The sequence below is a fragment of the Branchiostoma belcheri genome, unplaced genomic scaffold, assembly GCF_001625305.1.
Source record: "Branchiostoma belcheri isolate BF01 breed outbred unplaced genomic scaffold, Haploidv18h27 scaffold62, whole genome shotgun sequence".
Classification (NCBI taxonomy): Eukaryota; Metazoa; Chordata; class Leptocardii; order Amphioxiformes; family Branchiostomatidae; genus Branchiostoma; species Branchiostoma belcheri.
Window position 1 is genome coordinate 637,142 of NW_017804265.1, and position 10,754 is coordinate 647,895.

A 10,754-nucleotide genomic window follows, 5' to 3' on the forward strand; every position below is an offset into this window, starting at 1 on the left:
ATATATATAACTGAATAACTGAATTGAGGTTTACAAGATTTGTGGTGATATGTTACGAAGGCATAAATTATCGATTCCATCTTCTTCTTCTTTAAGGATTCCATAGAGTGTTACAATGTTTTGATTTCTTCGGTCAATCAATGTTATTAGATGTTTGTACTTGTTCCTTGTAGCCAAATTGACTCATCTTTATCTGATTCAAGGACTCATGATAGGAGATTGATTATTGAAACGTTCTACTGATACCAAAACTTCTATACTTCCCAAATCGTGGTAGGAATAATTCATATCTGAGTACTATGTACAGTACGGGATCGACCATGCACATAAAGGGAGATGGGCTCTTACAGGTAGTCTCACGCGTTTACCCCCATCCGTTATGTAAGACCTGTCATCAACTAGTATACTGTGTTTACAGCACCCGGTATGTCAGAAATAACGTTTTATGGACGCTCGCTAGCGCCGATAGCGTCATTGGAACGGCACAATTCCCACCAAGCCTGTGGCGGCCTGCTAGTCTAGTGAATGTGGCTAACGTATAGTTATGTCTAACACAAGATACCAAGCAAGGTGGGCGAATGCTGCGGCATTAATGAATGAAAAACCTTTATTGTACGTTTGTGCTCTAACAAGCTAAGTACATGTCATGAATTATAGACCGGGAAAAGAATACAACAATAACACTTACATAATGTCATGTACTATTTACAGGTTCAACTTCTCCTTGCTTCTTGAGACAATTGAATATGTACAACCATATGGAGTTGATGATGCATGGTTTATTGATGCATTGCTTATGACCATATAAGCCTAGCAGATTTCTGTTTTTAACTATAAATCGGTGAAAAAATGTCATATTTCTCGGTTTACTTGTTATTTACGTATATACAGGATTCTAAAGCCTACATAATCATACTTGTGTCATTTTTCTTTCGCTTCCCTTCGTCATTCCGTCTTGTTGCTCTCTCAGGTCCATTTTCTCACCGCCTCCACAGTCGTGAGGCGCGTACCCTGAAGCAAGATAAAAAGAAACCCAAACGCAAACCTGCTAAGTACAACGGTCGCTCTGTTCGTCATTCAATGTCATCACCAACCCCCCACCCCCATCACGAAAGGCCATGACGAACTTTTGCCAAGTCTGCGTCAATGTGAGTATTTTAAGCAACCAGCTATTTCTAAACCGCACGATCTCCTTTAATTGTTTTGCTATAAACCCTTTTTTGGTCGCTAGTTAGCGTCTCGATGATTGCATCCTGCCGATTGCATCCATAATTCAAGAAACGCTGCACAACAGGTCGCACGCCCGGTGTTGATAGCGCCGTGATACCGAGTGACATGTTTTAATGCATCTACGTTCTGCACATTCTGGACCCGGTATGGGACAGACCATTTGGGGAGGGGTATGGTGAAGAGGTCAGGACTGGCAACTATAAACAACTCATGCTTCTTTATTTCTTTATTTGACTTTTCCATTGCGGAAATGGAGGGGTAAACAAAATACGTGATTGCTTGCCTCAGCTTGTTGATTTCCGTAAACATATGAGGTATGGTTTAGAAAGAGAAGAAAGGGTAACTAGAAATACCTTATAAAACGTCTGGATGAAAGTTCGTCTGTGGTGACAATGGGCATTCTAAAGGTTTTAGACGCTTATTCCCCTCAACCGAGACGGGGGACGAAACAGATTGCCGGGAAACCTTGACCTACAGATGACGTCACAGTTTTTTAAAGGCTTTGGGTTATTTCAACTTGTGAGGGGTCATAGGACTGGTCACAGGCTTGTTGGTGAGCACGTAACTTTGTTTGCGGAACTAGGCGAGTGTTTAAATCCTTCATAATGATACAAAATGGTATATGCTACAACTTAGCGAGATACATACGGCTTGGGTAGTCTTTCTCTATTCTACACTCCTGTGTTTAAAAAAGATGTCTCACCCCTTGATATGGTAAAATATGGACCTGTCCCTGCACAGTTCTCCGGAAATATAGAGGGACACGTGCTGACGTCACTTCACACCTGGTCACGATTCGTTTCTCTGAGAGGATACACTTATGAAAGATAATTACCCGGGTAGGCGTTATTCTCTCTTCCGTATAAAATAGCTTCCTTCCTACTAACCATTGTAGAGAAGGCGGAATTCATACGTGAGGCTAAACCATTTACTAAAGATGAATAACAGGAAAACACCCGTTAGACCTTCGTGACTTGCATTCTATTGATTGCGTTATAAATATAATGGGGATTTACATTTGAATTAGTTGCATAAACACCATACAGCGCAGAATTACTGTGCTTTGAGTAATATCGTTACAGATTTTAAAAGTTTGACCAAAGTACTAGTAGTAGCTATATAATACCATTACATTTTGATGATTACGAACGAGTTACCAAACCCAAATGACGGAGGTGTTTGTTGGATTGATGAAATACACATGTACATGTATATGTTCAGGATAGATGTTAAAAGGAGAGGCATTTTTCGTGTAGAGAGGTCATAATTTTATGAAAACCACCTGTAAAACAGATGTAAAAGTGATTAATGACTTTCTCAGTCTGGGACATATTCCAACAGACTAACATAACCATATTCATTACAACCTTACCAAATGGCAATGCGGAAACACAGACACATACACATTGACACAAACACACACCAGAAACAATACTTACATTTTTCATGGAGGCAATTGTAATACCCGGGGGTAGCTACCACTCACAGTAGGCCTTTATTAGGTTTTGATATGCGTCAGTGCGACTTCAGCCTTTAATTTAAGGGACTCTTGGGCAGGTCTTGACGAGTACACACGTCTTGCCTGAACTCACGCGTACAGCTCTAAAAATATACTCTCAGTTCGAAGAATTCATCAAGTTGAACGATGTCTGCGTTTGGCGTGTGATTTTCTGGCTCAGGCCTAAGAATACTAATGTTGTTTTTCTGATAACAGTGGTTGAAAGACGTAGGTCTCGGTTGGAAAGGATTCTGTTTTATATTTGGTCTTCTTTCTCAGATTCGTCCAAAGTGTTAAAGAAATAAAGTTTCATAATGTTAAACTGATCTCCATTAGTAAAAGGCATATATACTTACCTATGCATATTTAACTATTGATGATTAGTGCATTTACGTATAAATGCTTAGTGTATTACATATAATTTTACCTGGATGTCATTAAATGTACCTTCATCAACGTGTCTTGCTATCTCATTCATAACTAATTCTGATTGTAGAGAGCACAACAAAAACCTGTTGAAAGAAAGAAACCCTGAAAGCAGACCGAAGAAGTTTGTATTGATTTTTTCAAACGTCTTCTGGCATTACAACCTGGCGAGAATTCTTCAGAGTTGACGTACCCAGTTAGTGATGGTAAACGTATATCATGTTTAATGACGATTCTCTCGGTTGGGGGTAAAGCTTAGTTGATCTACCGTATCATTGCCTCTGTCTCATCTCTTTTCCCACCCACTTTATCACCTATAAGCCTATTCGCCATTACCGGCGCGAAATGCATGATGGGTAATATCCGCCATTTTGAGAGATAAACAAAACCGCGTCGCCCCGCGACACAGCGAGCGCGGGTGTCGAATCCCGCTACGTAGCTAAAAAAATGAGTTTACCCGGGCCGTAAGTGGAGATTTTATATCTTATTGGACGGCAAAGATGACAGACGTTTCTTGGTTGAGGTTAGACTGCCGGTAACTGCCGGTTTTCAAGGCGTTTCCGCGAGTCACGTCCAGGGGGAAAAGCCTACAACTTCAAGGCGCATACAACTTTGTATGCTTAAATTTGCCTAACCATTCATTTGCTGATACACGACTTCCCTGGCTTTCTATTTATTATAAGTTCCTACGGAAAGCCGCAGCTTTACGGGTGATATTCATAAAAAGGAAAGATTATTTAGAAAAACGTGCCCGAAATGTAATTTTAGACGCGTTCGTTTTAGGACGCAATTTCAGCGGTACATGCTCGATCTTGGGTAATATCCTGTTAACGGCGGATCGTATCCAATCTTTCGTGGTTTCCCGGATAATCTTTCAATTAAATTCGATGAGACATCGCAGAGATTATATATCTGGGAATATAAACCGTATCATCGCTGGGGAATTGGGACGCAGTTGATGCGACGTCCCGTCAACTGGGGCGCCGTGAGTTATTTTTGTAGCAATTTATTCACCGTGGCCGGCTTCAGTAGGCTCAATGGGACCTGTGGAGTCAAAATGTCAACTCCTTTAGTTTGATCTGGGAGATTGTCTACGGTTATGAGATATTTTACGCTGATATAACCTCAGATTTAGATCCCGGCCACATACATCTAACAATGCAGTATGGTAGCCTGGAGTCCAGCCTTGTTAGCGTTGGTTCGCTCCCCAAGATTCGCTACCCCGCCTATACGGTGAATGGTTTTCCTCGGCGATATCGGCATACGATGTAGATGTCCATTTGTTGTTTTGTTATTTGTTATTATGGCTTCGCTAACAGTAGTGGTGTGGTGAAGACAAATTGTTTTTACTCATGTTTCTTCTCCTCCTTCTCCTGACTCCTTTAAACGGATTCAACTTCATTTTTGGGCCAAATGACCTGAAATTTGGTATAGAGGTACGGAAGAGGTACTTAAAAACTGGTTATAAACTTGAAGATTCATAAATGACTTCTGCAAATATGTCTCTGTACTTAAAAATCTTTCATGACATAACTGAATTGCAAATGACTGTATGACTGTACCATATGCAAGCATATATTGCAAGCAGCTTGACATAATACAAAGAAGGATTAAACTGATACGCAGGAACTAAAGTTCTGTGAAGCGTAGAAGCCTACAGACGGCATCCGCCATCTTTCTTCAGCTACTGACGAGGGCAGTCACAGTCTAGTGGAAACGTTTCTCCGTGACTGTAAGGCCACAACAAGTAATTTTTTGGATGACATCCTCCGCCGACTCCAAATCTAACGCGAGCGGGCGAAAAAAAACAAGGCGAGCGGAAAAAAACAAGGTTCCTACATTTTTAAATGTTGACTCAATAATTGAACAAATGGTTTTTATTCAATGCGAACATCATATACACAGCCAGCATCACATATCACTGCATCAAAGTAAGAAACAAAACATTAAATCAGAGCCTTTTCTTGTCTCCTCTCTTCAGTCATCTGCCTACAGGCATGGCGACATACATCTTAGCCCATTTTTGGCATGTTGACCACTGTCAGAGGGCAACAAATTTTTTTTCAAAATCAGGAGAAAATTAATGGGCGCGCGGATGTCATCCATAAAAATTACTTGCTGTGGCCTAATATACGTCGACAAATTGGAAACACCGCGTATTTTTTCTGACGTCCCGAAGACGTGACCAAAGCGCATTACGGTCCATTTTTAGGCCGCAGTAGGTAGGTTAAGTAGTCGGAAGCAGAAAGGTGAAGTATTCAGATCGAAAACATGGCCATTACAGTCGGTGCAGGAAGTCATGTGGTTCTGAAAGAAAATCGGTCATCCCATGCAAACAACAGGGAAGATGATGAGAATAGGGCTGCATATTGGGGGGAGGGGGTCGAATTTCTCATTATTTATTTATTTATTGCTCATCATTTTACAAATGTACAACAGCAGGTGGGGCAGAAGCGCAACCCCCTGAATTAGGTACAATTTGTCACATTATTTGAAAAACAACGTTCACATTGAAAAACAATACATCTAAACTAACATATATACAAAAGACACATATAAAAATTATTTACAACAGATATGCACAAAGTTGCTTGGTCAGGCTATACAAGGTCCAGTGTAGGTTCAAGGTAGGTTATTGTAGAGTCTAATGGTGTAGTGCAGGAACGACTGTTGCAGCCGTTTGGTTCTTGCCAGGGGAACAGTGATGTTGTGACTGTTCCTCAGTAATCTTCCTGTGACAGACTGTCTCTGGGCAGGAACCAGGTCGTGCAGGGGGTGTTTAGGATTCAGCATGGCCTTGATAGACGATAATTCACAATGAGAATATATGATTACTTTTCTCTCTATATATATATTCTATATATAGATCTGGGGATATACATTTGTCGCTCGTAGGTGATAGTTATACCGTTTTTGAACTGTCCAAGATAAATTAGGGTCCGTACCGTGTGACCACGCAGCTGTTTCCGTCTGAAGATAGCGGAAATGGATTCTTTCTACCCAGAATTCATGTAATTTGCTGTCAAGGCCAACCGTCAGAACGGATACATGATTTTCTACTATACTATGGACGGAAATATATAGCATGACGATATTGTCGTCATTCTATAGCATGACGAAATTCAGTTTCAAAAACATATTTTTTAAACTAAATTTCGAAATTGCATTAGCGTGTTTCCTATTATCCCTACGTGTTAACTTTAAATGAAGCAAATGTTCTGCACTGAGGCGACAAACATTATACAAAACATAGACGTTTCTAGTATAAGTTCTCTCTCCTTTCTCTTTTACATAAAAACAAAAAAATTGTTCACATAAAAACAAAAAAAATGTGCACAACCTTTCCAAGTGTGGACATTCTAGTCTAGTCTCTACAGTGGGTTGCTTATAAGTAGTAAAAATCGACTATATAACGGAAGAGTTAGCCGGCCATAGCAGCACACGTTGGTTGAAAAGTATACTACTATGTAGCCAAGATACTAAGTCACGACTTCTTGATCCTGAGGCAGAAGCTGTAGTTGATAACCTCAATTTTATGAAAGCCAATATGCAAAAAAAAATAAAGATTTAAGTAATTGTTTGCCTACAATAAATCCGAATAAGAAATATTATATAATAAAATCTATTTTTTTTCCCAGAATGTTGTTAGGAATATCGTCGGTGATGTATATGCGACCCTGGGGGTATAATTTACCAAACGCAGACATATTTGTATTGGGTCATTGCGGGTAACGAGAAAGGTCACTGTGGTCAAATCGAACTTGACCCTCCAGGAGTGGAAACAGGCTCGGCATAATTGCTTCTAGATCTGAAAGATAAACGCAAAGAACGAATGTAAAGAATGAAGAAATACAACCTTGCTCTAACTAGCACATACAATAGTCATGAACAGTGCCTTTGATGGATTAAAATGTGTGCTTTTTTGACGGCGATTTAATGTTTCTAACTGACAATGACGAATGCGTATGGCTTTGGTAAGAGTACTGTGAATATCGGCCTAGAGTTGAACGACTTGTAGGTTGAGGAATCTAGAGCTACGCTTCTAGATCTCCATTTTCGAAGGAAATGGGTGTAAAATTGCTTTGGTAACCGTGTTCCCGGAACTTGAGTTAGAGCGAGAAAGAATAAATTGTTACATAACGTTGCTGTGACGTAACAATATAGTTTTAGATTTTGGCTATAACTCAGGTATTCCCTTAATGCTTAATCTTTCTCGGCTTGTGCATTAATTACTTACAATCTTGATAAATGAATGATATAAACTGTTCCGAGGTTATGTAACACAGTGCCAGTCGGTTCTAAGTTGATTTAGCTGTAGACTAATATTGAGGTATGTAGAATTCTAGTCTTAGTTTTTTTCAAGAATATTGCTATATGAAAGTGATATGCAGTTACTATTCTCCAATGATTAGTCTCGGTCGTTTTAATGAGTTTCTGGTGCACATATTGTTTTATCCTTATATAACTGTTTATTTGGGTCAATATACAGCTGTAACTGCCTCAGCACAGGGTTTACATAAGCTTTGTTGGAGTCCTTGCCCTTTTCTATGTAAAAGGTTTCCTTTTTTCTTCACTCAGTCATCTCTGTGTTATGATGGCCTTTGGGTGATTTCTGGTCCTTATATAACTGTTCCTATCGTCCATTATACAGCTAAACCAGGATTTACATAATTTCTGTAACATTAGTCCTTGTCCTTGTAAATGCTTTTCAAAGTTGCACTTTGTTTGTAACCTATTTCCAGCTAATGAATGGGTGCCTACTCTGTGGGTTTTTGTTTCTGTTTGTTCAAAAAGGCCACGTACCTACTTTACATCAAGGTGGAGTTAGGAAAGGCGTACAAAGTGTCTTTTTCAAGGGTGGGATGGCAGGATTCGAACCGTGGACACCTGGATTATGGACCAAACTCCCTGTCGTTACGCCACACGACCGCTCTATCCGACTTAAGATAATTCAAAAAGTGAATATGGAACGTCTAGTCTAAGGTCTTACTCCCACCGGTTCGTACAGACACATACAGATGACTGTGTCAGGGATGATATACAAGGAAGTCGTCACCAGAGGAAGTGCGTGGGGAAAAGGGACCCTGGTGGCACCGCAGACAAATGTTTTGTCTTAGTCTACAAGCAGGTGTGATGTATTCCCTGTCACATTCCCATTTTCTGTATCTCACCCGGACTGCCACTTGGCAAACCTTCTGTACCCCCAGAAGATAATTAAAAGTCTGCGCGTAAATCCGTAATGCAAAGAAACTTTCAAAAGAGCTTTTGCACTGACTTGAAAGGTTGACATTCTCTTTGGGACTTTGCTGACTTACTTGAATGAATGTCTATTGCCACAGAAGTTGTGTGTTTGATAAATCTATGTTCATAGGTTGTCGATGTGCCAAAACAGCTGCAGTTTCATCACAGATCTCTTGATGTAACAGTGATAGCAAAAAAGGCTGAAAAGAGTAGGTTTAGAACAAAACTCTATGTGAATAAAACTATTTACCGTAAAGTTTCCTTACAATATAAAACTTCAACATACATCAGTGTTTGATACTGTAACATGCGAGTGGGTGATCTCTATGAAAACAGTTTTGCCCAGCTGATTTAAAAAAAATGTCACGATGAATTACAGTATGAAAAGCTCTGAATTCAGCACCAAGGACAGATTCCGCGGCACAAAGTGTGAGACTGCATTTCGTTTGACAGTATATACATGTATACGGGGAATAGACACTTGGCAAACCTTCTGTAACCCAGAAGATAGTTAATCCGTTGCCTCGCAATGGAATGCAAAGAAACTTACAAGGCTACGCGTAAATGCAATGAAATGCAAAGAGACTTTGAAAGCAAGTTTCGGCACTGACTCCAAAGGTTGACATTATCTTCGAGACTTTGCTGACTAAATTGAATAAAACTTTAAATCTTTTCCTGGAAAACAGGAAACCCTTGAGGCGCCGTGACATTTTGTTGAGATGTGGTCACAAATCTATCCGCAATATATGTATCCATCGGCGATCAATCGGCTTAGGCCACGTTATGTAATGTAGAGACAGATTTTTCTCTAAGAAGAAGCTTTATCTGGTTACACACAGTGCCCCTTTGCGATGGCAATCTGATAAAAACGTCACATCTAGGACCTCTGTGGTAACTGGGGCAGCGTATACGTCATTGTCTGACGACTTTTTGTGCCCTTGAGCGAAATTGCGTTGGGGGTATATCTGCTTAGAGAGCCGTTATCCTATCGAGTACTCGCCCTGTGCTCCCAAATACGTTTCGTTTAGCTTCGCAAGATTACACATAATACAATATACTTTAGTTTGCCGTATAAAGTGTTTCTGGTACCGGCAAAATGTTGATAGAGAAATTACTTGACATGTTTGCTCTGTTATGCACATATTGAATTTAGTATTATTTGTTGCATTCTTTAGTCTTCGCTCTTTATTAGATTAAATATAGTTCTGTTGTGAAAGTTAGGTAAAGCAAGCACTAATGCGTACCACAGGTATCTGTATAGCCGGTATAAATGCCCTTCGTCGTACATACCAGCTTCCCAGGCACGCGGCGCGGCGCGGCGGCAGCCGGCTACATTACACCAAATGACGTGTTACACCTAACCCTTGAACATCTAACTCTCAACATTGTTTAAAGCCATCTAATGATAATGCCCCTACTGTACTTGGTGACAGCGAGTTCCACTCTGCGATAGTTCTAGGAAAGAATGAGTTTTTGAACACCTCAATCCTTGGTTGATAACTCTTGATAACGCTGGTACTTAAAGGCATTGCTGGTACTTGAAGGCTTGTTCTTTTTTGTGCTGGTACGTATTAGGTACTTGGTAGTTGGTACGTCCACCATTTTATTAGTTTAGTAGGAAGCGAATGTCCCCTGTTGACGTTATGAATGATGTGATTTTAGATTGCAATTAGTCATTGTTCTGCAGGTCAACAAGTTGCTCTTGAAAATGGATGATTTTCGTGTGTTTTGTACCTAATTGCGAAATGATAACACGAGATCAAACATAGATGTCAACAAGGCAATCTATATGAGGCAGAACTGCTCCATTTGGGTCATGCTAGAGTGGCAGCCACACTGTATTATGCCGCATAACGTCCCTTTGTATGTCCCTTTGCGTGTCTAAATGCGGGAAGCCTATAATTCTCATAAGCCTGTGGGGAAATTAGACGGAAAGAAAGATTGTAAAGTAACTACGGTGACATCAATTAAGGCTCGGGACGATTGGGCTTGGGTCATTAATGGTTGGTGGGTCGCCACCCTAGAGTATGTAATTAAAACTTTGCCACAGAAGTTGTGTGTTTGATAAATCTATGTTCATTTGTGGTCTGAGTTCCAAAATAGCTGCAGAGTCATCACAAATCTGAAGAAAAGTCTGAAAAGAGTAGGTTTAAAACAAACCCCGCTGCAAAACTATTTACCTTATAAAGTTTCCTTACAATACAAAGCTTTAAAACTAGAAAGGTAACATTTGCAAAGCAAATGCATAATGTTTACCTTCGCATATGGTCTCCTCTGTTAATTTTTACTGAAACACATTTATATACTAGTATATGGTCAGACAGGAGTATATATATATATATATATATATATATATATA